Consider the following 27,033-nt stretch of genomic DNA (forward strand, 5'->3'; position numbering starts at 1 on the left):
TTTTAATTTATTTTTTTTAAAAAACTGCATCTGAATAGTACCAAAATCCGTATGCCCACCCTTTTATCTTGCTCCTCTCTTTTCTCTTCTTTCACGCACCTGGTTGCTGCTTGCTCCCTCTTCACTCTGTTTCAGTTTCACCTTTGCTGCAGTTGTCAAATGTACAAAGTAAACAAACTGGAAAAAGAGAGAGAAACAAACAGAAAATATTTTTCAATTATATTAATCTTAGTAGTTACCAATAAAAACTGGCCAGATTGTCCTCTCTGAAATGAATAATCACAAGAGGGGACTTTTAAGGATAAAATCTCCATGAGGAATCACTCAGAGAAATTCCCCACTGTTCTCCCATTCCTTGGAGGAGGAGGGGTTGGGTTTGCTTCTAGCAGAAAAGCCACCCACAAGCCTAGAAGATCCCATTGGATCCGAAGGAGGCCAGTACCATCCACAGGGAAGCCTTGAACCTATGCATGGCTACTACACCCAGTGTCTCCTCTCCTCGGCAATGTGACTTCATGAAGCCATGTAACCAGGGACATCCCTGGCCACAGAAGCTTCCATGGACCACTGCGGATACCCACAGAAAAGTTAATACAGCCTAGGACTTGCCCTCTGGCACTCCAGGTGGGATAATGGGCTGTATTAATTTTTCTCTATAAGTTCCTGAGGGCTAGAGGATGACCTTGAGTGCAACCGCTAACACCATTCCCTCCTCCTCTGGACTGATGACGCTCATTTCTCAATGGAACCTAGGGCAAAGGGGTGAGGGATGGGTAGTGCCACAGATTCAGACAAGCCTCCCTTCCATGCAGAGCTCTCCTTCATGTGTGTCTCTGAGGGTGTATGTATGCTACAGCAGGAAGCAAGCCTCCCAGCCCCAATAGGCAGACTTGCTCTATTTTCATTCTAGCTAACACACTAAAAATATCAGTGTCGACATTGCAACTCAGATGCTCAGGCCCACCCAACACTGTGGATCTGAGCTCAGGTGACTAGCCCAAGCCCAAGCTGCAATGTCTACACTGCTATTTTTAGCATGCTAGCTCAAGTGAATTTAGTGCAAATCCATCTACCCAGGCTGGCTCACTAGTAAACACACCATTTTCCCAAGGAGATGTGAGCTTTTAAGATGATTGTGTCACTTTAAACAGACTGCTATGAAAACAGAAATTTCAAAACATGCCAGGATTATAAATAAGTGGGAGACTAAAAACATTTTGTTATTCAAATCATTATGAAGCAGGTGTTTGATAGTACAGTCATTTCTGTCTGTGTTTACATCTTTAGTTATTATTCTGTTAATTATAATTAAAAATCACTTAACGCTGCATATTGGAGCACTCACTGAATCTAACTTAAATTACAACTTCCCACTTTACACCTTTAAATAGAGTACTTTGGGTTGTTGGACAAATCACTCTGTATTTCAAACACAGTATCCAGCACATGCCTAGGGGCAGGGACCTGTCCATTTTATTGCCTGTAAAGCACTATGCATATCTACTGTATGGTGATTTATGAATAATAAATACGAATACAATTCTGGAGTCCTTCCTGTATGAGAAACAAGAAAAGTAAAGACCCCTGTGTCTTTTATAATGAACTCCAGTGCAGACATAAAGCTTGATGCTATGTAACTGCTGAAACAAACATGATTTTAATACATAATTATTTTTGGTGTTTGAATAATCAGGAGTGTGAAAGAAGGAATCAAGTAAGATTTGAACTTGGCTTAAGCTTATCATGTTTGGACAAAATTGGTACATTTATGGCAAGTTTAATTTTAGAGGGAAATAGGATTGATCTGCAAATCTCAGTTTCTGGTGAAAACTTCTCCAAAGTGCAGCAGTGCTCACATCTAAGGGTTTGATTCAGCCATAGAAAGAAGAGCTGCTGGCAAGTTTGGTATGTGTAGCGCCCCAAGGACTATTGGGATCCTGTCATTTACTCTAGACCCATCTCTAATGTTAAGATAAAATTTGTTGTTAAATGTCTCAACCGAAACCAAGGAGATGGAAAAATGCTAACAGAACATGAGGTATAGGGATGCTACATGCATGGGGACCAGTTCAACCCTTAGAAACACATCACAATTCTTATTAATTTCAACAGAACTGTACTGTGTTTTTGAGGATATATCTGGGCTTATCAAATCTAGAGGTTGTAGAGGACTATTGCTCCCTTCCTACATAACATTATTTCCATATGTCAGAATCTCATTATTTTTTCCAGTGAAAATGGCATTGCATTGCATTTCAATTTGGATGCAAAATAATTATAGCTATGTTACAGAAATCAGTGGAGATTACAATGTGTAGCTACCTCTCTGTACTTTTTCCTTTGTAAAAGACATATCTCATCAACATTCATGATGGGTGAGCCTCAAGATATTCAGTAAGCAAGCACTTTGGATGCTTATCCAGAACTCAGTGGAACTAGAGCTGGGCTTACACACAATGGCAGATATGAACACTCCTAAACTTTGAGGAAGTTCAAAAGTGGATTCAGTGCAATGCAGGTCCCCATCTGCTGGGAATCTGTGAGTATAAAGGTTTTTCTTAAGACTTGTTTTGTTTCCTTGCACTGAATATTTTGGTATTTAGGATTAAACCATAACCATTTTATCTGAGAGCTTTATTCAGCCACTTCAAATATGTCATGAGAAAAGTTTGTTCTTACTGTATTATGGTTCCTGTCCCAGATGAAACCAGACAATGCAAGAAGCAAGAGAAATATTCAAAGAAAATAAAGTTATATCCCTCTCCCTCAAACTCCAGGGAAGGTTTCAATGTGGTTTAATTCTGAGATAAAAGTGTGGCTCGTTTCTTATTATATCAAAAGTGGTTTAACTATCTCTCCTCAATATTCAAATGAAGCAGATCATGTATTCTCTCTGTTTAGAAAACAGAAACAAACTCAGTTAAACACAATCCATTCTCATACTACAGCTTAGGATCAGTTATGGCTAGTCTGAATTATACTGTATGTGTGCAGATAGGGGAAATAGAGAAATGCAATTATTCTAGCTTTCAGCATGAAATTTCTCCCTAACTGGTTTGTATAATAGGGATCTCATACCTCAGGCACAACCGGTTCTAAGGTGTTTTATGGGAAGAGGTTTTGTTTAATTGCATAGAATAGACTCTTTTTTTAAATGAGAGAATTATTATTGGTATACAAGTGATATTGCATAAAGGGGCTGTAGTTATTATTATTTATTAAACAACCATCCCTTGTGCCTTCCACTAGAGTTTTTCAACAATTGAGTTTTCTCTAAGATTTCTCAGAAGGTTTCTTTATCAGATAACACTGAGCTCATGTACACGTTGACTCCTGTCAAATATAACAAGTGATTCAGTTTAACAGTGCAGTGCACAGTAGATGAGCATATATGGCCACACGGGCATAACACAATTACGCAAAATTGTCCAGCAAACCTACTATAGAGACAAAAATCAATTTTTAAAGACAGATTTTTATGGAATGCAAACAACTGCAAAGGAAACATGTGAAATAAATCCCATTTACTTTCTTTGGATGATTAGCATGATCAGATGTTCCTGTAGCATTTGCTTGTAGAACTTTTCCCCCTCCCCACATCATGCTAAAAAATTGAAAGACTCATTCATGTAAAATGTTCCTTTGGATATAGTTCAACAGATGGGGAAGGTGGAAATTTTTGACATGCTATTTGAATTTTCCTCATATACTTTTCTCATTTGGATATAATCCCCAGCAGACCTGGCAGCTCTGCAGATTTATAGTATCAGGTAACAAAGCTGGGATAATGCAGTACAGTACAAAGCCTATGCTGTTCCTTAGATGGAGGGCGAGAAGGAATGACCTCTGAGGGAATAATGCAGCTCTGTGTCATCATGCTGCAGTGTGTGTTTGTTAGAATGAGAAGGTAAAAAGTCAGAGTTCAAAAAGTGAACCGAAGAATACAAAATAAAAGTAACAATCTGAAAAGGAGACAGCAATTTGAATGACTTCATATTGACTAAAATGTATGCAGACTTGCAAATGAATTGGCTTAAGTTGCAGCAAAGATGTGAAAACTAATATTCACTAATATTCACAGTTTAGTTACACAGTAATTTTAGGGGAAATAAAGACTGATAGTCATACATAGGGCCTTGATATTTCCGGATATGGGGCCCTATTAAAATAAATAAATAAATAAAAACACTTCACAGCTACCAGCCCATAGATACTCCATGGTGTGAGGACATAAAAACAAAAGCCATGCCTTACAATAACTCCCTGACTGGGAAGTTCCTCTCTGTGTTACGCTCCCATTGCAACACATCTTGGTTGTTGTGTAACTGTGGAAGACCAGGAAATCTATAAGCACTCAATACATCCTCTTTATAATAAAATATTAAAACTTAAATTATAAACCTGAGTGTACGTTGTACACACACACTCAACAATTGAAAATAAATTCCAAATTCCTTAAAACTGTGTATGCTACCAGCTCCCCTTATCAATTCCATTTAAATAGCTTGAAGATTATTCTAAAGATCAAGTCTGTGGGGCAGGGAGCTTCCAGATCATTTTGTCACTTCTGCTGAGTTTGCATGTGGAGTTCACTTTCTGACAGAGTACCTGCAGCAGGTCCCAGAATCTCCCTTTGTTGTGTTGGGAAATACTGAAGATAAATCCAGCATGTTTGGAGAAGTCCTCCTGGAGTCTCCACTAGGTAGAATCTGACACAGTTAGAACAGTTTCAAATATCTGGAAGGTTTTGAACTAAACTTTGTTCCCTGGTCTCAGTTTAGGTAGCACTTTTGTTCAGTTCTGAACACTGCAATTTTGTTGCTGCCGAATTTTTTTTGACATTGTTTTCAGGTTTAAGCTGTACCAGTGCCACAGGTAGAGGAATCCTTCATTCTCTTTCCATCAGAAGGTCTGCTGGGGAGAGTCGAGACACAAGCAATGTTGACCAACATGCCAGGAGTACCATAGACAGGTCCAATGATTTTTGCAGAAGGCTTTTTAAAGTCTGCACTGCTCTCTCCACCTCCCCATTGCTCTGGGGATGTAAGGTAGACTACTAGTACAGTGTAGGGTTACCATATTTCAACAATCGAAAAAGAGGATGAGGGGGGAGCCCCACCCTGCCTCCATCCACTCCCTCCCACTTCCCGCCCCTGACTGCCCCCCTCAGAACCCCCAAAACCACCCTGCTCCTTGTCCCCTGATTGCCCCCTCCTGGGACCCAACCCCCTACCTAAGCCTCCCTGCTCCTTGTCCTCTGACTTCCCCCTCCTGAGACACCCCCGCCAACTGCCCCTCTAGGACCCTACCTGTCCCCTGGCTTCCCTGACCCTTATCCACACCCCCACCCCCAGACAGACCCCCAGGACTCCCATGCCTATCTAACCACTTCCCGCCCCCTGACAGGACCCCCAGAGCTCCCGGCCCATCCAACCCTCCCACTGCTCCCTGACTCCCCACCGGGACTCCCTTTACCATGCCCATGCCAGTCAGACACTGCCTCCACGTGGAGGCAAAACATGCTGCCAGGCTGCTGCGCGCACAGCCCCTCCCCTGCAGAGTGCTGAGGCAGTGGGAGGGTGGGAGCAGGGGAGGGTCTCTGGCTGCTAGAGGCCAATGGGAGTGGCTCTATCAGGCCCAGGCACCCAATCAGCCGCACCGCACTCTGCATGGGGGCGGGGAAATCCTGGACCTTTTAACCTTATTACCAATTCCTCCCAGATGGCTATTTAAAGATGAAAAAGCCGGACATGTCCGGGGAAATATGGACAGATGGTAACCCTAGTACAATGTTTAAAATCAAAGTCCTGTCGCTCATTGTCTGATATGAGGTCTTCAGCAATTCCATGTCTAGACAATATTCTCTTTAGTTTTGGGATGACCAGTGCTGATGACGTCTGTGTAAGTATAGCCAGATCTGTATATCAAGAGACATAATCAATGACAAAAATATATATGTGTCTGCTCCAGAAAAACAAATCTGTTCCTATGTGCCAAGGACTGTTAGGTAGCTTTGTAGGGAATAATGATGCTGGCAATTTGTTGCATTTGGGGTGAGGTTAGACCAAGTGACTGCTAGAGCTTCATTTGTCCATGCTGCTGCTTGGGTCTGTGAGACTTTTTGTTATGAATTCAACAGATCTCTGGTCTCCTGGATGCTTCTGTATGAACACAGCTCCTAAACCATATGAAGATTCATCTGCTGCTACTGTTGTTGGATAGCCAAAACAGGTGGAGATGTAGGTTTTTATTTTATTAAAAAAAATTATTGTGTGTTCTCCAGATCCACATGTCATGGCTATTAAGGAGATTTCTTAAGGGATTTGTTAGATGACTAAATTTGGTAAGAATTTCCCAAAACAATTTGTCATGTCCAGGAATCTTCTGATAGCAGAAACATCTTGGGGTTTGGGTAAGGTGAGTAGTGCTTTCAGTTAGTCTGAATCCAGCTGATGTTCCTGTTTGCTAATTATTTATCTCTGATGGGGTATGCCAATCCCACACTGAGCCAGCAAGGGTTAACAAGCTGCTGTTCCCTCAGCCCCACCCTGCTACACCTGCACTCACTGTCAGGTAGTGAAAGGGCAGTTAAAAAGTGAAGAGGACAGCTTAGTAACTGGCTGACCAGGAAGGAGAACAGGTCTCCTATCCTTTGCTATCTGACGAAAGGACCAGTCCAGAACCCTTTCAGAAACTGCTGACTCCCAGCGCCCTCCAGAGGATGATATGCCTGGTATACAACCATAGTGTTTGATTTGGGGTCTATTTCTTTGCTTTACTATAAAAGGACTATCTGTGCTATCTGGGACAGGGCTGAAGGGCCTAAAAAGACTGTTGCCAAAAAAAAAAAGATGACTGTTTCCTAAAAGGCATCTGGGGAACACCCTTAATAAACTTTGTGGCATTTTACCCCCTACTTGAGTCTACCCTGTAGTTTGTCTTACAGTCTGAAGAGCAAGTCTTCATAGTCTCCTACAAATTTTATCTGCTCCTTTCCAAATTCACATTTCTCATTCAGATTGAGGCCAGCTTGTTGGAAGCACCTCAAAATTGCATCTAGTTGTTCATCATGTTGATTTTTATCTCTGCCATATCTCAGCACATCATCTGCGTGGCAGAGGATGCCAGGCAGACCTGACATGATCGAAAAGATACTTTTTTGGAAATGTTCTGGTCCTGAAGATGTGCTTAATTGAAACAGTACCTTCCAAATGGGGTGATGAATGTAGTTAAAAGTATAGTTTCTTTAGCAAGAGGGATTTGCCAGAAATCTGCTGTAGTATCTAACTTTGAGGCCACTTTGGTCTCTGATAACTGAGCTAATGTCTGGTCATCTATGGGAAGCATGTGTCTTTCTCTGCACATGCTTTTTTGTTATTTTGTATAAAGTCCACAATAATTAGGATTTTGCTGTTGGGGTTTAGTACTACAACCATCCCTGCACACTGGTGTAATCCCTGTACTTCTATCTGGAAAATAACCCCCATATCTTCCATTATCTTTAATTCTTCTTTGACTTTCCCTACCAAGGATATAAGAATGTGGTGTGAGACTGTCAGAGCAAAGGGAGTAGTTGATGGCATCAGTTTTAGTTTGTATGCCCCTGACAGATTTCCTAGCTCTGTGAAAATGTGTGGATACATCTCTGTATGTTTTACTTTTTTGTCATTAATGCATTCCAATTTCCATACTGGGTATAGTTTTGTATTGCTGGCGTCCCTAGTAGACAATTTTAGTTCTTGTTTTATGTATATTGTTTTTCCATTCAATTCAACTTTTCATTCTTTCTCCATTTTCCCAAGGAACTGACCACAAATATTAAATGCATTGTTCCTAGCTCCATGTAGAATCTTATTTGGTCTTTTCAGATCTTCGTCCCAGGATTAATTATAATCTTTTTTTTTTTTTTTAAATTTCAGTGACTGCTGCCCAAGTATCAATTTTAAATTTGAGGTTTTGACAGATTAAATTCATACTCTGTGCACCATGGTGTTGTCTGTTCTATTGAGGATAAAATCATGAGTGTTGTGGAGAAAGTAAATAAGGAAGTATTATTTACCCCTTAACATAGAACAAGAACTAGGGGTCACCCAATGAAATTATAAGGCAAATTAAAACAAACATAAGGCAGTACTTCTTCAGACAATGCACAGTCAGCCTGTGGAATTCATTGCCAGGGGGTGTTGTGAAGGCCAAAAGTATAATTGGGTTAAAAAAAGAATTAGACAAGTTCACAGAGGATAGCTGCATCAATGGCTATGCACTAAGATGGTCAGGGACATAACCCCATGCTCTGGGTATTCCTAAACTTCTGATTGCCAGGAGCTGGGACTGGATGATGGGATGGATCAACTGATAATTGCCCTGTTGTGTTCATTCCCTCTGAGGCACCTGGCCTCTGTCAGAAAACAGGATACTGGGCTAGATGGATCATTGATCTGCCACAATGTGGCTGTTTTGCTGATATAGTCCTTAGATTTATGGCCTCATTGTCATCTAATGATAACACTCCCTCTTGGATTGTTTCCACTACTCTTGGTGGCTTGCCTGCTATTGCATAATATCTAATTTTGTGGCAACTCCTATATTCTGCCACTTTTGCTGGACATTGTTGCCAGCTATGGTTTGGTGCCTTGCCACCATGGCCAGCTCCAGCGTTTTTGCCGCCCCAAGTGGCGGGAAAAAAAAAAGCCACAATCGGCATTTCTACCACCACCGCTTCATTCTTTGGCAGCAATTCGGTGGCAGGTCCTTCCCTCCGAAAGGGACTGAGGGACCCACTGCTGAATTGCCACTGAAGAGCCGGATGTGCCGCCCCTTTCCTTTGGACGCCCCAAGTGCCTGCTTGCTGCGCTGGTGCCTAGCGCTGGCCCTGCTTGCCACATCTTCCATAACTTTTCCAACCTTCCTTCCTATAGTTCCAAAAACTCTCCCACTCCACTTCTTCACTCTTCTTATGTTGTAAATTTTGTCTGACTGCTCCTTTCACATTTGTGACTTTTCTCTTGACTATGGCAATATTGTCTGATGCAATCTCCCCTGTGCTACTAGCATGGAAGTCACAGTACTGTTTCTTTGTGGTTTCTTGCATTCTTTGTGTGTGTGTGTGTGTGTGTGTGTGTATATATATATATATATATATATATATATATATATATATATATAAACTTTTTCTATAGGTCTAATTGAATGTGTGCTGATAAACTGGTGTTTCCTATGCTAACAATTATCCTGACTTGTGTGAGTTCTTCTTTTTATGTTCCATACTTGGAGTGTTCAGCAAGTATGAAATGTAGTGATAAAAGCCTCAGCTGTATCCCCTTGTTCCTGGGACCGCCTATTAAATTCTGCCCTTTCATATATGATATACTGTCTGCCTATGAAATGGACATCAAATGCCTCTTTCACTTTGGTGTATTCTTTCTTTTCCACATCAGTGAAGGATAGGGCACATAGGATATCATAAGCAGCATCACCCATGGGAAATACCAGGAAATTTACCAGGTATTCTTGTGATTTCTCCATTAAACCAAAAGCCATCCATAACCACTCAAACCTCCAGATCCAGCAAAGACAGCTGCCTGACAAACTTGTCTAACAGAGTCATTTGTGCTACGCTCTTTATTGGTGTGCCAAGAGGGACTGTGCCTTCTCCTGCTGCAGCTTTCACAGGTCTCCTCCTTGATTCACTTACTTCTGACACCATGTCGTTTGAGGACATAAACACAAACAGCAACTAGTGAGCACCCTGACCAAAAAGTCCCTTTCTGTATTAAGCTCCCCCTGCAACATTTCCTGGTTCTTTCTGCTGACTGCAGCGGACTAGGAACTCTATAACCAATCCACACTAAGAGGGAAAGTATCCCCCATTACAGGCCACAGAAAGCCAGACCAGAAATTCTGCTGAGACCTTCCATTTCACTGGGACAGATTCCTAGATTATGCCCCTTCTGTTTGCCATGTATGTCCATTAATCTGATAAATTACATCAGGGACTCACTCAGCATGCTGGTTGCTTCCTCTGGCATTCTGAATCAAAAATGATTTCCCGCCCCCCCCAGCTGACTGAACATCAGTATCTAATTGAAAGGTATCTCTTATGGCTCTCTCCCTAGCTAACCACTAGTAAGCCAAAGAGTGGAAGAAAGAGTAGTTCATTGGGACAGAGTCACCTATAACCAATCTGTCTTCCTGAAGACACAAAAATTAGAGAGTTGGCGGTCACCTGAGGTCCCTCTGCTGAAAAGGAAGAAACCCCCTCTCACACACCACCCCCAATGATACGGGCTAGGAGTGATTCCTCCAGCTTGTAGGTCACACCCAGGACCATCTGTGTCTCCTCTAGGCCACACATAGGAGTTAAATTAAGTAACCAGTGAGATGTTCAGAGGACCACATGACATAGGATCCTGTATAGCTGGTGTAGGGAGAAGAAAGGGAAGAAAGGAGAATTGTAGAGTGTGGGTAACCAAAGTTGTCATGAGATCATCATCCTACAGAGCTCCTCAACTTCCTAGTGCAAAGCTTTTGCTTTTTCCTTCCACTCATCTTTGCCTGAATAGGTCAGTTCCCCATGGGGCCTGCCTGTGTGGGCACTCGGGCCTCACACAGATCAGAAGGCTACTGATATTTTTTGATGGATTATGCACTTTATGGATCAATCACATGATACATACAGTACATCTCTGAAATTTAGCATATTGGAACTCCTGCAGAAGTTGCCAAGCATTAATATGTATTTGAATTACAATGCTATTAATGCCATTTAGAATAACCAAGGACTAATTTGGGATTGAATAAGCTAATAACACTATATCATTGGTACCTTATATATGGGATGGTCAACTTCCACAACATCATTTGTAAAGGACATTGTCAATTTAAAAATCATAGGGCCCAATTATGTGAGATGCTAAGCATCTCCAAGTCAGTTGGAATTGAGTATGCTCAGTACCCAGAAGAATCAGAATTATATCCAATTAATTATTATTGGTTTTTTACATTTTTATCAGTTTGAAGAACAAAAATGAAAGGTTTCAATTCTGTTTACAGTTAGTTTCCCTTTCAGGTGCTTAGGGCTACAGTGTTTGGATTTCAAATACTATAGGATAATGCTTGCAGGGGTTTTTGTTTTTGTTTTAATTAAACAACCGTTTCCATTAGAATTTTTTTTAAAAAAAGTCAAGGAAACAGTTCTTTTGGCCATAGTTTTTGTAAAAGCTTGTTTTATGTAAGTTAAGGGTTGGTATAAATCAGAGTGCCCTGGGGCCCTTTCATTAAAAAAACTGTTTAATAAACCTGCCTTTGATATTATCCCTTAATTTGCAAGTAGCTTTCCATGTTATACTAGAAAACTGAACTTAGATTCCCTTTAGCCGTATGCTATCTATCATTGCCTTCGCTGCTTCACAATGGACCTCACCTACTTCTAGAACATTTGGGACCCTCATGTTCTCTTCTTTTAGCCTGGGTTTTGATAATCAACCACCCCCTACTGCAGAGTTTAAACTATTAATTCCCAGAAACTCATTTGAGGTAGAACTGAGAGACACTACTAATGCAATCAGCAATAAAAAATAAATAAAAAAAATTAAAAAAAGTTTTAGCAAATGGTATGGTCTCATGGGTGGCTGAAAATTAGATTTATTTAGATTTCCTTTTTAAATTATTTTTTAAGAGTAAGAAATAATGGAACAGGTCCACCATGAACAGAAATTTAACCTCTTCCCAAACTATCCTGCCAGTGTATTTCAACCCTGTTTTCAAGAGCTGTATAGTGAGAGAGAAGGCCCCTTCCATGCCCATGAAGTCCTGATCTCCTGTTGATTTTGTTGACCAGGTGTTGATGTTGATTTTTGCCATGTGGACTTCTGTACACTAAGATCTGAACTGGGACCATGAGATAGATTGCGTCAATGTTTAGTGCAGTAGCTAAGCCTTTTCCCCCTCCCTCCCCATGTGTGTTTGGCCATTTCTTTTCAGATGTGACTTTGGTCAAAGGCTGCTAATTAGTTTCTGAGTGGACTCAGGTGTTGATTTTGATTTTTTTTAAACACCTATGTGATTTGGGAGTTGGCGGAGTAGTACCTGGGTCATCACCTCTCGGCCCTTACATGCAATCAGCACATAAGCTATCACCCTATTTTCAAATGGATATGGCCAGTGCCTGGGCTTTTTCCATGAGGATCCTAGACTCTGGAACCAACTTCCTTTTTTGTTCTGAATTAGCCTGGATCTAGTAATTTTCAGGGTAAACTGCAAGATTAAACTATACTCACAGGCTTTTCCAAATAAGATAGGTTGAATGATTTGAGGTTGCTGCAGGAGATTATAATTTTATGTTGAGTGAGCTACATAAGTGATTTACTGGGAAATTTAGGAATAGTCTGGGAAGTCAGTCAAATCTGTTTTCTGTTATATTGAATAAATATGTTGCAAGAAACTGAAAACTAAAAAGTATTCTTATTCTCCCACTGAAATACGTGGGGATTTACTTACACATCTCTCACTGATATTGATGAGTGCAACCTGACTTTTGCAGACCATGTTCCTGTGAGATCTCTAACTGACATGAACAAGACTGTTTATGTTCATAAAGGCTACAGCATCAAGATCTTGGTTGCCTGCACCTTGATGAGAGAATCTCTCCCAACCCCCATGATTATATAAAGCACATAAATGTATTTATTTTTCTATCCAAGTCTCTAAGTGCTTGTACAAACTTTAGGACAGATATACCAAAAGGATGGGGTATGGTGCATTATATAACAGGTATGAATGGGACCTGTAGAATAAAGCCTTAAATCAGGTTACTCATTAATATCAGTGGGAATTATGTAGGTAAATCCCATGCACAGAAACAACACATTGGTCTGTAGTTTCTTGCAATATTAATCAACAATTTAAAAACTCAATAGCTGCAAAGAATGGCCCTTCCCTTATTTTGTTAAAATATTTTGTTTCCTTTTTTCTTGCATGTTATTAATACCTGCTCCCAACAATGAACCAAATTCAGACCTAGGTGTAAAAAGGTTTGTATTCTGAAGCTAGTCATTTGTCCCGTTTTTGGAGTAGAGTAAAACTGCATGAACTGCGTGGGTTGCCTAAAATGGATAGCAATACAAAGATAAGTGGTTAGAAAGCAGCATTCTGCTTCAAATTATAATTATACAATGATAATTTATAAACTGATAAGAGGCTGAAGGAAAAAAAAAAACCTAAAAGCCTCCCAACAGTTTTAAAAGTAAATTTGGCTTTTTATTCTCAAACTACTGGAGACTCCAATCCTCTCACTTACTTGGCAGGTTTTGACTGACAAGCATGATTTTCCTATACTTTTCCCCCCGTCAAAATATCATGGGAAGGATATTATGCATTCCCAACCTGTCAGCTTTGGCTGCATTACAGAGTGCTCAATTATGCTATAATCGAATAGCTGCCCAATGTAGGCCACATAATGACTTCCTGATTATCTGCCTTTAAATGATGAATGAAATGAATATGTAACATTCTGCTCAAATATAGCATAGTTAGCATGCCAAACCAAAACTGATTTTGTGCTCTTCTGCCTGAAAAACATACATTTTATTGTAATTCAGTACAACAGTTCTGTTGCTTGTTTTCCCTTCATTAAGATAAATATTGAATGAATTGTCTAGGAGAACATTAGTCTTCATTTTTGCTTTCAAACAGGTGCTAAAGGTGTTAAACATTGGTTGCATTGTTCTCATTCCTCTCTTTGCGTCGTCTTCTTGATAAAACGCAAGGTCAGATTTATATGAACAGCTCCTATTGGGAATATTCCAATACAGATTGGCACAGCAGCAAGTCTATTCTGAGTAATGTACTGCAAAGACAAAAACATTAAGGTCTGAATAAATTATTTATTGGCGAGGGTGTTAGATTTTTTCATCTCCTGTCTATGATATTACTACCATGCAACCAATATGCCATTAGAAAATCAGACTTACCAATAACTTCCACCTCTGTGTAGTGTACATAATACCTGCCCAAGTCAGGTAACTTCCTCAGCTTCATGTAATCAGTTTTCTAAAGCAAAGTGTGGAGATTTTTCCAAAGTCTCTGCCCAAGTGACTTTCCATGATGGGTTCTTTTGAAAGAGCTCTGAATTAATTTTAAAGTTGATTACATGTGCCAAGATGATGTGTCAGAACATGTCATGGGATCAACATACTTAAAATAAGTCATCACCAAAGGGTGTGATTAACATGATATGACACATAATTACCTGAGTCTTTTGGCTTGCAATATATTAAGAATGTTACTTCATATCTACATGCCCCTGAAGCAGCCTTTTTTCCCTTACATCATCAACTAGTGCATAGAATCGTAGCACTGGAAGGAACCTCAAGAGGTCCTCTAGTCCAATCCTTTGCACTGAAGGCAGGACTAAGTATTATCTAAACCATCCCTGACAGGTGTTTGTCTAACCTACTCTTAAAAATCTCCAATGACGGAGATTCCACAATTTCTCTCACAGTTTATTACAGAGCTTAACCACTCTGACAGTTGGGAGGTTTTTCCTAATGTTCAACCTAAACTGCTCTTCTTCAATTCAAGCCCATTGCTTCTTGTCCTATCCTCAGAGGTTAAAGAGAACAGTTTTTCTCCCTCCTCTTTGTAACAACCTTTTATGTATTTGAAAACTGTTATCATGTCCCCTTGCAGGCTTCTGTTCTCCAGACTAAGCAAATCCAATTTTTTCAATCTTCCCTCATAGGTCATGTTTTCTAGACCTTTAATCATTTTTGTGCTCTTCTCAGGACTTTCTCCCATTTGTTCACATCTTTCCCGAAATGGGGTGTCCAGAACTGTAGACGATATTCCAGTTGAGGCTTAATCAGCATGAAGTAGAGCAGAAGAATTACATCTTGTGTCTTGCTTACAACACTCCTAGTAATACATTGCAGAATGTTTGCTTTTTTGGCAATAGAGTTACACTGTTGACTTATATTTAGCTTGTGATCCACTATGAAGATCCCTTTCTACAGTACTCTTTCCTAGACTGTCATTTTCCATTTTGTGTGTGTGCAACTGATTGTTCCTTCCTAAGTAGAGTACTTTGCATTCATCCTCATTGAATTTTATTCTATTTACTTCAGACCATTTCTCCAGTTTGTCCAGATCATTTTGAATTTGTATCCTATCCTCCAAAGCACTTGTAACCCCTCCCAGCTTGGTATCATCCACGAATTTTATAAGTGTACTCTCTATGCCATTATCTAAATTATTGATGAAGATTTTGAACAGAACTAGACCCAGAACTGATCTCTGCGGAACCCCACTTGATATGCCCTTCCAGCTTGACTGTGAACCACTGAAACTACTCTCTGGGAATGGTTTTGCAACCAGTTATGCACCCACCTTATAGTAGCTCCATCTAGGTTGTATTTCTAGGTTGCATATGCAAATTAGACAGCCTGTTTAGTCATGTCAGAATTAAAAAAGGTAACAGCTATGGTAAAGTTGCAACTCATTAGTTTTGCTGCTGCTTTGTATATCAAATGAACAGCTAAAGCACCAGCAATCTTCTTGTATGGAGTAGAAAGTTCTCCTCTCCTTCAGTTATGGGCCTGTCTGCTGAATTTGCCAATTCATGCAAATTATGATAATGGTTTTTATGTTGTGACACATCTAGTAATACAAATGGTAAGGGGTTATAGCAGAGTTGAAAAAGGATGATAGTGTTTTGTTTCTGGGTGAATAGGGATTAGATTTACTGAGGGTTTTTTTTTTAAGTAAGAAGTAATGGAAATATTTTGGTACTAAAAGTAAAAACTCATCTGAGTCTCATATGTCCAGCTCACCAACTCCCAAACCCACATTTCCATTTATTTAAGAATAATAACCCATATCTCCAAAGGAAGAGCAAATAAGATTACAGTAACTCCTCACTTAACATTGTAGTTATGCTCCTGAAAAATGCGACTTTAAGCAAAACAATGTTAAGCGAATCCAATTTCCCCATAAGAATTAATGTAAATGAAGGGGTTAGGTTCCAAGGAATTTTTTTTCACCAGACAAAAGACTATACTATATATATATATATATATACTATACTATACTATATATATATATATATATATACACACACACACACACACACAGAGTATAAGTTTTAAACAAACAATTTAATACCAGGAGCTGCTGCACAGGGAACTTAGGGGAGCAGGGAGCTGATGGGAGGGGAGCTGATGGGGGGCTGCCGATCCACCCTGGTTCCAAGCTCCCACCAGCTAGCTGCAACAGGCTGCTCTTCCTGCAAGCAGTGGACAAAGCAGGCGGCTGCCAAACGATGTCAGAAGGGAGCATTGCACAACTTTAAATGAGCATGTGCTCTAATTGATTAGCAACATAACACCGAAACAGCGTTAACCAAGATGACTTAAAGTGAGGAGTTACTGTACTGTCAACAATTCAGTAAGCTCGCACAAGCGTAGGCCCAGCCTTGCTACCGGTGAAGTCAATGGAAAAGTAGGATCAGTCCAAAGTATTCACAACTATATGATAATTAATGAACTATAATTGTTTCAAGGAGCTCCATCTGCTTTACATATATAGATCCCTTTCTCCTATAGCTAACAGTAGGCTAGAACAGTGTGCAGTGAAGTTATACTAGTAGAATGTGGTCTGAGAAGAGACTTCTAACAAGAGGTCTATAAAAGACTTCACAGACTCCTCACATACATTTCCTCTGTTCCTTCCCCTAATTGTGACCATCTCATAAGAAGCCACCTAGAAAAGGCTTGCATACCACTCTAGCTCAGCTGAAGCAGCATTGTCTTTTAAATGTATCAGTATAGGTTTCTTCACTACAGTTAATGAAATTATTGCCAAAAAGTGTTTCCTCCTTGCAGCCAGAAGGTCTCCACTGTCAGAAGTATTATTTAATATTTTTAAATGCTCATGTGAATCAAGAATATTAGTTATTTTCTCCATAGGCAGCATCCCCAAAACACATGGACCAAATTCCCTTCAGCGTATGATATCCCTATCATAAACTTAACAGTCCTTACCCAAATGCTGCATCTCTAATGCATCCAGAAAATGTTTGTTTTGAAATATTATAATACTTACATTCTTACTTTCCTATAATTAGAGAATAACAGCAATTTCTCTGAATGTTTCCCCATAAAGATGTTTCCCTACAACTCCTTCCCAAGATGGTCTTAAAGATGTTTGTATATTACACCATTTGGTAATGGCATTATGCAATAGGTAAATCATGTTCAACCATACTCCATTGTTATTCAGCTAACAGTATTGCCTAGTGCTCAGAATGGGAGATTGGCTACTGCAGAGATCAAAATTCTTGTCATAATTCTGCCCCTATGGCATAAGCCTAGTGACTCAGGCAAGGCTTGAAAGGAGATCAAATTGATTTGTAGGCATAAAATAAACATTTTCTAAGGAGAAAAATAAACTTCCCAAAATTCTAAACAGTCACAGAATCACTGTGTACAACTCCTGAGCTTTCTTGTTGACTGTTGTCCTCCTCTGGAGCTCACAGCAGAAGCGAACCTGAAACTACTGCTTCAGGTCTTATACTACAGAATTACCTCACTGTCTGAGTTCCTATTGAGTACTTACTGCTGCTCCTGTGACTCTTTAAATTAGCCACAGCTGAATTGGCTGGTGTTTAGTGGTAGCTATTGTCAGGGAGTGGCTGTTTGCTTACCAGATCTGAATCAAGCTAAGAAATGGAGGGCATCATTGTTCTCTTATCAGGGAAGGAAGCATTTATGATCAAATTAAAGCTTCTCCCTCTTTTTTTGGGGGGGAGGGGGTCATGATACCTGTCATGGTACTTGGCTAGGCTGCCCCTTCAGAGACCCCTCTCCAGTCCCCCAGCCTTTCAAGTGACAGGCCCATGTCTCCAATTCTTTTTGAGGTGGGACCCCATGATCCAACCACTTTCTGACTGGGCTCCAAGTTACAGCCCCCTTGTTGCCAACCTGAGAATCCCCGAACAGGCTTGGTATCAAGATTTTCCTTTCAGGATGCTGTGGACAGTAACAGTAATGCAGAATCAGCTTCTTCAAAACAAAGTGTGATTTATTTGCTAAATGCTACATAGCACTCAGGGAAATTGATTTAAAACAACAAATATCTCTGCCCATACTGTCTTACCTGTGCTTGCCATTTCTATGAAGCCCCTAGGTATACGTGATTTAGACTTGGTGCTTCCCCCCCTCCCTCGTTCCCCTTCCCCTACTCCCATGCCAATTTTCTTGGTGGCCAAGTTACAGCCCTTCCTGCAGACCTTAACTCTCAGTCAACCTGTGTCAACCTGCAGCAGACAACTTCCCCGATCCCTTTCTGCAGGGCGGATCTTTTAACCAATCAGTGTCATTTGATGTCCATATTTTCAGCCTTGGGAAAACAACTACAGTAACTCCTCACTTAAAGTCGTCCTGGTTACCATTGTTACATTGATGATCAGTTAGAGAACATGCTCATTTAAAGTTGTGCAATGCTCCCTTATAACATTGTTTGGCAGCCGCCTGCTTTGTCCACTGCTTGCAGGAAGAGCAGCCTGTGGCAGCTAGCTGGTGGGGGCTTGGAACCAGGGTGGACCGGCAACTCCCCTATCAGCTCCCTCTATCAGCTCACTGCTCCCCTTAGTTCCCTGTGCTGCAGCCGCCCAGCAGGCTATCAATTGCCGGCAGTTCATCTGCCCCTTCCCCCACTGCCATGTGCTGTTCCTGCCATCTGACTTGGAGCTGCTCCCAGGAGCCTCCTGCTTGCTGTGTGGGGGAAGGGAGGGGCGAAGAGGGAGGCTAATCTCAGGGTGTCCCCCCTTCCCCCCCCCCGCCGCTTACCCCTTCTCCATATAGAGCAGGGTGGGGACACAACAGGGCTCAGGACTGAAGAGCTTGCTGGGCACAGCTACTGTCTCAACTTCCTGATCAACTTAAAAAGGCAATATACTTAGAGTGGTGTCAGAGTACTTAAAAGGGCAATACATGTCTCTCTCTCTCACACACACACACACAGGTTGTGTGTCTCTGTCTCTGTCTGCCATAATGGCTCCCCTCCCTCCATTCGTGCTGCCTTGTAGAGTGTGAGGCTACATTAACAACAATGCTTTAACCCTTAAGGGCTCAACCGAATGCTAGTTCATCATTTAGCAGCAAGGCATTCCCTGGGAAATACACCACCCTCTTCCACTGTCTAACTTCACCACCTCAACCAAGCTTCACAATCATCATTGCTGTGTACAGTATTAAATTGTTTATTTAAAACTTATACTGTGTGTGTATATATATACATAATATAGTTTTTTCTCTGGTGAAAAAAAATTCCCTGGAACCTAACCCCCCTATTTACATTAATTCTTATGGGGAAATTGGATTCGCTTAACATCGTTTTGCTTAAAGTCGCATTTTTCAGGAACATAACTACAATGTTAAGCGAGGAGTTACTGTATGTAACCATGTTTGGGGCTGAGTTGCCATCGCTTCACAGCTATTAATGTGGCTATCGTGTTTGAGTGTGTGGTGGGATGTTCCTTCTGGGTTGCTCTTTCTGCTTGGTTTCACTTTTTCTCCAACTCCGTCATAAACAAACACACAGAAGCATGCACAATATTCATAAAAATAATACATATTTCCTAATTCTTCATGCATTCCATAACATAACTCCTTCTACCCTATTATAAGAGATGTTCCAAACATACACTTTTTGACATATGCCCTCTCTGATAACCTTATCATATGGTCTCCAAGTTCACCAAATCATTATATTCTTGCCTTTGAGATTTGTTAAGAAAAGAACAAATAGACTCCCTCACCCACTAGACCAGATAAATCTCTTTCACCTCCACTCATACACATCATTTAGCTGTTAGGGATCCTTAAATAATTAGTGTGTGCTACATTAAAAGCAGTTGGATATTTCCTTAGGTATAGAGTTTAGGATCACCATGTTGTAAACTAACATATAGGCCCAAATTTTGAAAGTTTGTATGCAACACCCAGGGTGCTCACCCAAAATTAGGATTGTGTGAACACAATTGTGTGTGCACCAAATCCACTCAACACACTCACTGGGCATTGTGCAATTTAAATGCACAATGTAAGTACACACACACACACACACACACACACACACACACACACACACACACACACACATATGCTTGAAAATCTGTGCCAGAATGCTTTTATTGGGTCTTAGGCATTTAGCAGACACCATGTCTTTGGAAGTGTCTGGCTACACAGCCCCTCAGCCAGGCTCGACTCTTTCCTAAATGAGTAAAATTTTGAAAATCTTCCAGTCTGGTGCAAGAGGCATTTTAAAAGAATTTCAAACTGTTCAAGTATTTAGTGGCTTCTATGAACCTGAGTTCATTTCCAACTTTACCACTAATTTTAGATTTTGTACTGGATAGTAACTGGTGTCATTGCTACTTATGTGTGAATGCCACATTCTGTACTCTGCTCTGTAGCACTGAATGACAGTTTTGTAAATGGAGCATTTATGGAAGTCAGTGGACTCTTTTCCATTTACGCTGAATGCTTTGTTGTTCCATTTTTAGTTATTAATTAAATTACTGGGCTTCCAAAGGCAGTTTTTATTATGAGCACATCAGAAGCAAGGTTTCTTTTTCTTTCCTTTAACTTACTCACCCCTCCCCATCTTTTTAAAGATGTGTTCTGAAGAAATAAGGTCATCACACTGAGAGACTAACACATTTATCTGAGCATAAGCTTTTGTGGGCTACAGCCCACTTCTTCAGATGCATAGAATGGAACATATATTGAGGAGATATATATACACATACAGAGAGCATGAAAAGGTGGGAGTTGTCTTACCAACTCTGAGAGGCCAATTAAGTAAGAGAAAAAACTTTTGAAGTGATAATCAAGATAGCCCAGTACAGACAGTTTGATAAGAAGTGTGAGAATACTTACATGGGGAGATAGATTCAATGTTTGTAATGGCTCAGCCATTCCCAGTCTCTAGTCAAGCCTAAGTTGATTGTATCTAGTTTGCATATCAATTCGAGTTCAGCAGTTTCTCGTTGGAGTCTGTTTTTGAAGCTTTTCTGTTGCAAAATTGCCACCCTCAGGTCTGTTATTGAGTGTCCAGACAGGTTAAAGTGTTCTCTTACTGGTTTTTGAATATTATGATTCCTGATGTCAGATTTGTGTCCATTTATTCTTTTGCGTAGAGACTGTCCGGTTTGGCCAATGTACATGGCAGAGGGGCACTGCTGGCACATGATGGCATACATCACATTGGTAGATGTGCAGGTGAATGAGCCCCTGATGGCATGACTGATGTGATTAGGTCCTATGATGATGTCACTTGAATAGATACGTGGACAGAGTTGGCGGTGCCACAAGTACTCCTGTTCTTTTTGTGGATACAGACTAACTCGGCTGCTACTCTGAAACCTGTCATGTTTTTGTTTGTTTGTTTTATTACACAAAAACTACATATTGAACTGACTAGCCAGTTTGACTGTGTAGCTGGCTCGTGCTGGACCTTTCTGGGGTAAAATGGCTCTGACTGGCAGGCAAAATTCCTGAGGTAGCCTTGAGAAACAGTATATTTTGAGTGAACCTTCCCAGAACCTATCACCAGATTTCTAGTCAGCTTTCCTCTGCAGCCCCTCCCCATGCAAAGAGTTACTAGTCTATAGATGAAGTCTATAGAAACTAAAAGGGGGAGGGAAGATGGAGAGGAATGAGGGAATAGAAGGCGAATTGTCCCCTCATTTTTAGTACAAGCTTAGTATATATGTATAAGTTTCTGTAGTTCCTTTGCCTAATTTGGTATTGAAAAGTGTTTTAATGTCTGAGGGTGGTCTGAAAGTTAGAAACTAAAGCCCCATCCCACAAACACTTATGCATGAGACTAAATTTATTTACAGAAGAAAAGCACATGTATAAGGATTTGTAGAATCAAGGTTTAAAGGCTACATTTTCAGAGCACATTAGGTTCACTAGTCTCATTAAATCTAATTTTTATATATTATATAAAATGTATAGCCTCCGTCCTCCCCTCCACCTCCACCTCCACCCCACAGTGATCTGCTCTCTGCTGCCAGCTGCTCCCAGCAGATATGCCCGGGCTACCAGGGAAGGGTCGTGTGTTCCCCACAGATTTCTTGGCTCCCCCATTTTTCTGTGGGGGAGCCAAGAAATCTGCAGAAGGTATGAATTCTGTGCCCCGACGGGATGCAGAATTCCCCCAGGGGAGTTAATTTATATATGAATATGATCATTCCAGCTTCACTGAAATTTACCTGTGAATCTACCTCCTTGTGCTAAGTAAAAGCCCAAACCTGAAAAGTTGAAGTCAAAGGCAGATTAGCCATTGGCTTCAATGGGAGCAGAGATGGGCCCTAAATGATTATCATCTGCCTGTGCAAATATTCAGTTTTCATTGTTTTTCTATTGAAATGCAAAACTGTTTTTGCATTCCCATATAATTATTCCTTTACTTTGTTATAAATGAATGATAGGCTGTCAGATTTGCTTCTCTTCTCCCAACCCCACAAACCATTGGCATTTCGCGTTGGAGATGAGGGGCAGTGTAGGCAAAATGTAATTATTTTCAGACTCAGAAAAATAAGTGTGAACGTTAGATAATCCAAAATGCAGATTGGCTGATATTGTATAACTGATATGGTAACCATTGGTAATCACTAATACTGACGTTAGACTTTGCTTTAAGTGAGGATTAATGCAATGATCTCTGCAGAAGTCACACAAGTTCTCCGACTATGTGTATAAGTCAGCATTGCACGGTATGTAATAAAACACAGCCATGCAGCTTGGAGTCTGTTATTTGTGTTGAAGGCTGTCACATATCATTAAGTGGGATATCCTTTAGTGTGAATATGGTACCCTTCCTTCTGATGGTTATTTGAGAAATATGTATCCAAAACACTACAAAGAGAAAGTGAAAGCAAAAGAAAAAGTTTAATTTTAAATTTTATTTTACATACTACTACTTAGGAACAAGCTGTCTAAAAGAACAGATGCTACTTTTATTACATACATGGGACAAATGTCTGACCAGGATGCAGTCCATGCAGAAAAGCAGGCTGTTTGGAATAGCTCATAATTGTTTCCATACTGAATTACTTCCATTAATTTTCAAACCTCAGTCACCTATCATCGGCCAATCAGTGTTTAAAACAAGCCAATCTGCTCATTTCTTGTGAGACTTTCATTTTGACTCTGACGAGACAAAATAAGTGGGAGAAGCAATGGAGCTTGGTTATGTGTATTGAAGATTTTTCTGGATAAGTCAAAGTAAACCCGCTAAAGCTAAATGTAAATGCTGTCTTGCAGACATTTCTTGAGGGAATGGGATGTTATGTCTGGCTACTGTATAATACATCTGCTCAGAGAAAGCAAGTTAACACTAAGCATCTGGAAGCATATGATAGAATCATGAAAAGTGGTAACAGAGAGCACTGTGAAGTCAGAATTTCATTCCAACTATAAACAGCAAGAAGAAAGGTTTCTTGAAGAAGCCATTTAGGATAGATTCCCTGAAGAGAATGATGGATAAGTAGTCAGTTTCTCCCATGGAAGATTTGGACTTTGGACGACTAATATAACTGTTAGAACCTCAGTACCAACTTTCCCCACCCAGATTTTTATCCATATACTGTGATTGTAGACATACGTCACTGAGTTTGCCTGTAGATAATGTTAACATTGAAAACAGCAGCTCTTCAGTCTCAGCAGACATGAGGGCCCAGAACACAATGGCCATTACCTAGTCTTTTCTCATTCTCACAGCTGTCTGGATCACTGAATATTACAAAAGAAGATGTATGATTTTTGGTTTGCAAGGCTTTTGACAATAGTCACATAGGTATAAGTTGCTTCTCCAAGCATGCTTAATAAATGACATGCTGCTTCAGATAGTATGCGCGTGGTACTCTGATAATTCTGCAAACATGATAAAAGCTTTATTGACTGTAAAGTGAAATACTAATTATCACGTATATCACATTTTTAATCTTCAAAGCACTTACCAACATTAACTAATTATTCTTCACAGTATCCCTCTGAGGTAAATACCAGGACTTGACAGTGATGGGGGACTTCAGCTATGCAGATTTTTATTGGGAAGATAATACAGCAAGGCACAGATTATCCAACAAGATCTTAGAATGTATTGGAGACAACTTTTCTATTACAGAAGGTAGAGAAAGCAAGTAGGGGAGAGGTTATTCTAGATTTGATTCTGACAAACAAGGAGGAACTAGTTGAAAATTTGAAGGAGGAAGGCAGTTTGGGTGCAAGTGATTATGAAATGACAAAGGTCATAATACTAAGGAACGGTAGGAGGGAAAACAGCAAAATAAAGACAATGGATTTCAAGAAGGCAGACTTTAGCAAACTCAAAGATTTTATAGGTAAGATCCCATGGGAAGCAAGTCTACGGGAAAAAAACTGTTCAGGAGAGTTGGCAGTTTTTTAAAGCAACATTATTGGGGCACAAGAGCATACTATCCCAATGCATAGGAAATATAGGCTTAACCAGGAGATCTTCAATAACCTGAAACTCGAGAAAGAGTCATGCAAAAATTGGAAACTAGCTCAAATTGCAAAGGATGAATATAAAAAGAAAACAAGAATGTAGTGACCAACGTGGAAAGATCAAGGCAAAAGAAAGAGATTAAACTAGTTAGAGACATAAAGGTAACAAGAAAACATTTACAAATACCTTAGAAGCAAGAGGAAGACTAAAGACTGGGTAGGGCCATTATTCAATGAGGAGGGAAAGACAATAACAGAAAAAGCAGAAATGGCTGAAGTGCTAAATGCCTTTTTTGTTTGTTTTCACCAAAAAATTAGCAGTGATTGAATGACTAACATAATAAACATCAGTGTATATGGCATAGGATCTGAGGCTAAAGTAGAAAAAGAACAAGTTAAGAATTACTTAGACAAGTGATATGTTTTCAAGTCAGCAGGGCCTGATTAAATATATCTCACAATACTTAAGGAATTGGCTGAAAAGAGCTCTTCGATTAGCGATTATCTTTGAGAACTCATAGAGGACAGGATACTCAAGGCCTGGATAAGGGCAAATAAAAATGCATATCAATAAAAAGGAGAATAAGGATGACCCAGGGAATTATAGGCGAGTCAGCTTAACTTCGGTACCCGGAAACATAATGGAGCAAATAATCATTCGATTTGTAAGCACCTCGAAGAATATAAGGTAATAAGTAACATTCAACTGGACTTATCAAGAATAAATCATGTCAAACCAACCTAATATCCTCCTTTGGCAGGGTAGCAAGCTTTGTGGGGAGGGATGGGGAAGCAGTAGATGTGACATATTTCAACTTTAGTACAGTATTATATTGTAAGATTTGATATTGTCTCACATGATCATCTCATAAACAACTAGAGAAATATAGATGAACCTAATATAAAGTGGGTTCACAACTGGTTGGAAAACTATATTCAGAGAGTAGTTATCAGCTGGAAGGGCATATCAGGGAAGTCCTGCAGGGATCTGTCCTGCGTCCAGTTCTATTCAATATCTTCATAAATGATTTGGATAATGGCATGGAGAGTACACTTACAAAGATTGTGGATATCATCAAGTTGGGAGGAGTTGCAAGTGCTTTGGAGGATAGGATTAGGGTTCAAAGTGACAAACTGGAGAAATTGTTTAAAATAAATAGGATGAAATTCAATAAGCACAAAAATACAAAGTACTATACTTACAAAAGAATAATCAATTTCACAAATACAAAATGGGAAATGACTGCCTAAGGTGTACTGCAGAGAAGGATCTGAGGATTATAGTGGATTTCAAACTAAATATGAGTCAACAATGTAATACCATTACAAAAAAAAGAAAACATCATTCTGGGATGTGTTAGCAGGATGCAAGAAGTAATTCTTCAAATCTACTCAGCACTGAGAAGGCTTTAACTGGAGTGTTGTGTCCAGTTCTGGGCACCATACTTTGGGAAAGATGTGGGCAAATTGGAGAAAGTCCAGAGTAGAGTAACAAAAATGATTAAAGGTCTAAAAAACATGACCTACGAGGAAAGATTTAATACATTTGGTTTGGTTAATCTGGAGAAGAGAAGACTGAGAGGGGACGTAATACGTCTTCAAATACATAAAAGGTTGTTATAAAGAGGAGAGAGATAAATTGTTCTCTTTAACCACTGTGAACAAGAGAAGAAGTAATATTCTTAAATTGCAGTAAAGTAGATTAGGTTAGACTTTCGTAAAAACTTCCTAACTGTAAGAGAAGTTAAATTCTGGAACAAATTACCTAGGGAGTTTGTAAAATCTCTGTCATTGGATGTTTTTAAGAACAGGTTAGACAACTCCTCTCAGGAATGGTCTAGAATAGATAATACTTAGTCCTGACGCAGTGCAGGGGACTGGACTAGATGACCTGTCAAGGTCACTTCCAGTCCTACAGGCTGTGCTGAATAATTCTATTATATATAGGGTATTTATACTTTTCCCATCACTGTAGAGCCTTATTATCAGGAAGTGAAGTCTGACAACAGACACTAGCTCCTTTCTGAAGAACGGTGTCTTCCTACTTAACTTGAAGTACTAAAGGCTACTCTGATTCTCCAGCAGGTTCTCTATCTCCTCTGTTACACTGTATACTGTATTTAGGATAGTATTATTCCCTTCTATGGAGAAACCCATGGGAGAGGTGGTTTTATACTAGAAGCCTAACATTTCAACTTGAAGAGTTCCCAACTCCTCGTCCAGTCTGTGTGCAGAGTTTGTATGGCTATGGAAGATGTTGAGGTATTGCCATCCAAACACACATATGACCCTAGGCACATAGCAAAACCTGTGGCTCTCAGAGAATACACAGAGGACCAAAGTATCAGAGGGGTAGCCGTGTTAGTCTGGATCTGTAAAAGCAGCAAAGAGTCCTGTGGCACCTTATAGACTAACAGACGTTTTGGAGCATGAGCTTTCATGGGTGAATACCCACTTCGTCGGATGCATGTAGTGACCTACCCTTGTCCGCTTGCCCTAA

At 40.1% G+C, this 27,033-nt stretch overlaps 1 protein-coding gene across 12 annotated transcripts in view; it reads left to right on the forward strand.

Annotated features, from left to right (window-relative positions):
* The window catches only part of TENM2 (teneurin transmembrane protein 2), a 1,520,094-nt gene that overhangs the window by 277,858 nt on the left and 1,215,203 nt on the right, over positions 1-27,033 (forward strand). For 8 of the 12 annotated variants that reach the window (XM_039484030.1, XM_039484028.1, XM_039484041.1 and 5 more), the window contains exon 1: positions 6,628-6,733. The exons of the other annotated variants lie outside the window; for them this stretch is intronic. The gene's annotated coding sequence lies outside the window, so the exon portion shown is untranslated. Of the gene's footprint in view, positions 1-6,627; positions 6,734-27,033 lie in introns of those variants that run through there. 12 annotated transcript variants of the gene reach the window in all.

The sequence above is a fragment of the Mauremys reevesii genome, linkage group 8 (assembly GCF_016161935.1).
Source record: "Mauremys reevesii isolate NIE-2019 linkage group 8, ASM1616193v1, whole genome shotgun sequence".
Lineage (NCBI taxonomy): Eukaryota > Metazoa > Chordata > Testudines > Geoemydidae > Mauremys > Mauremys reevesii.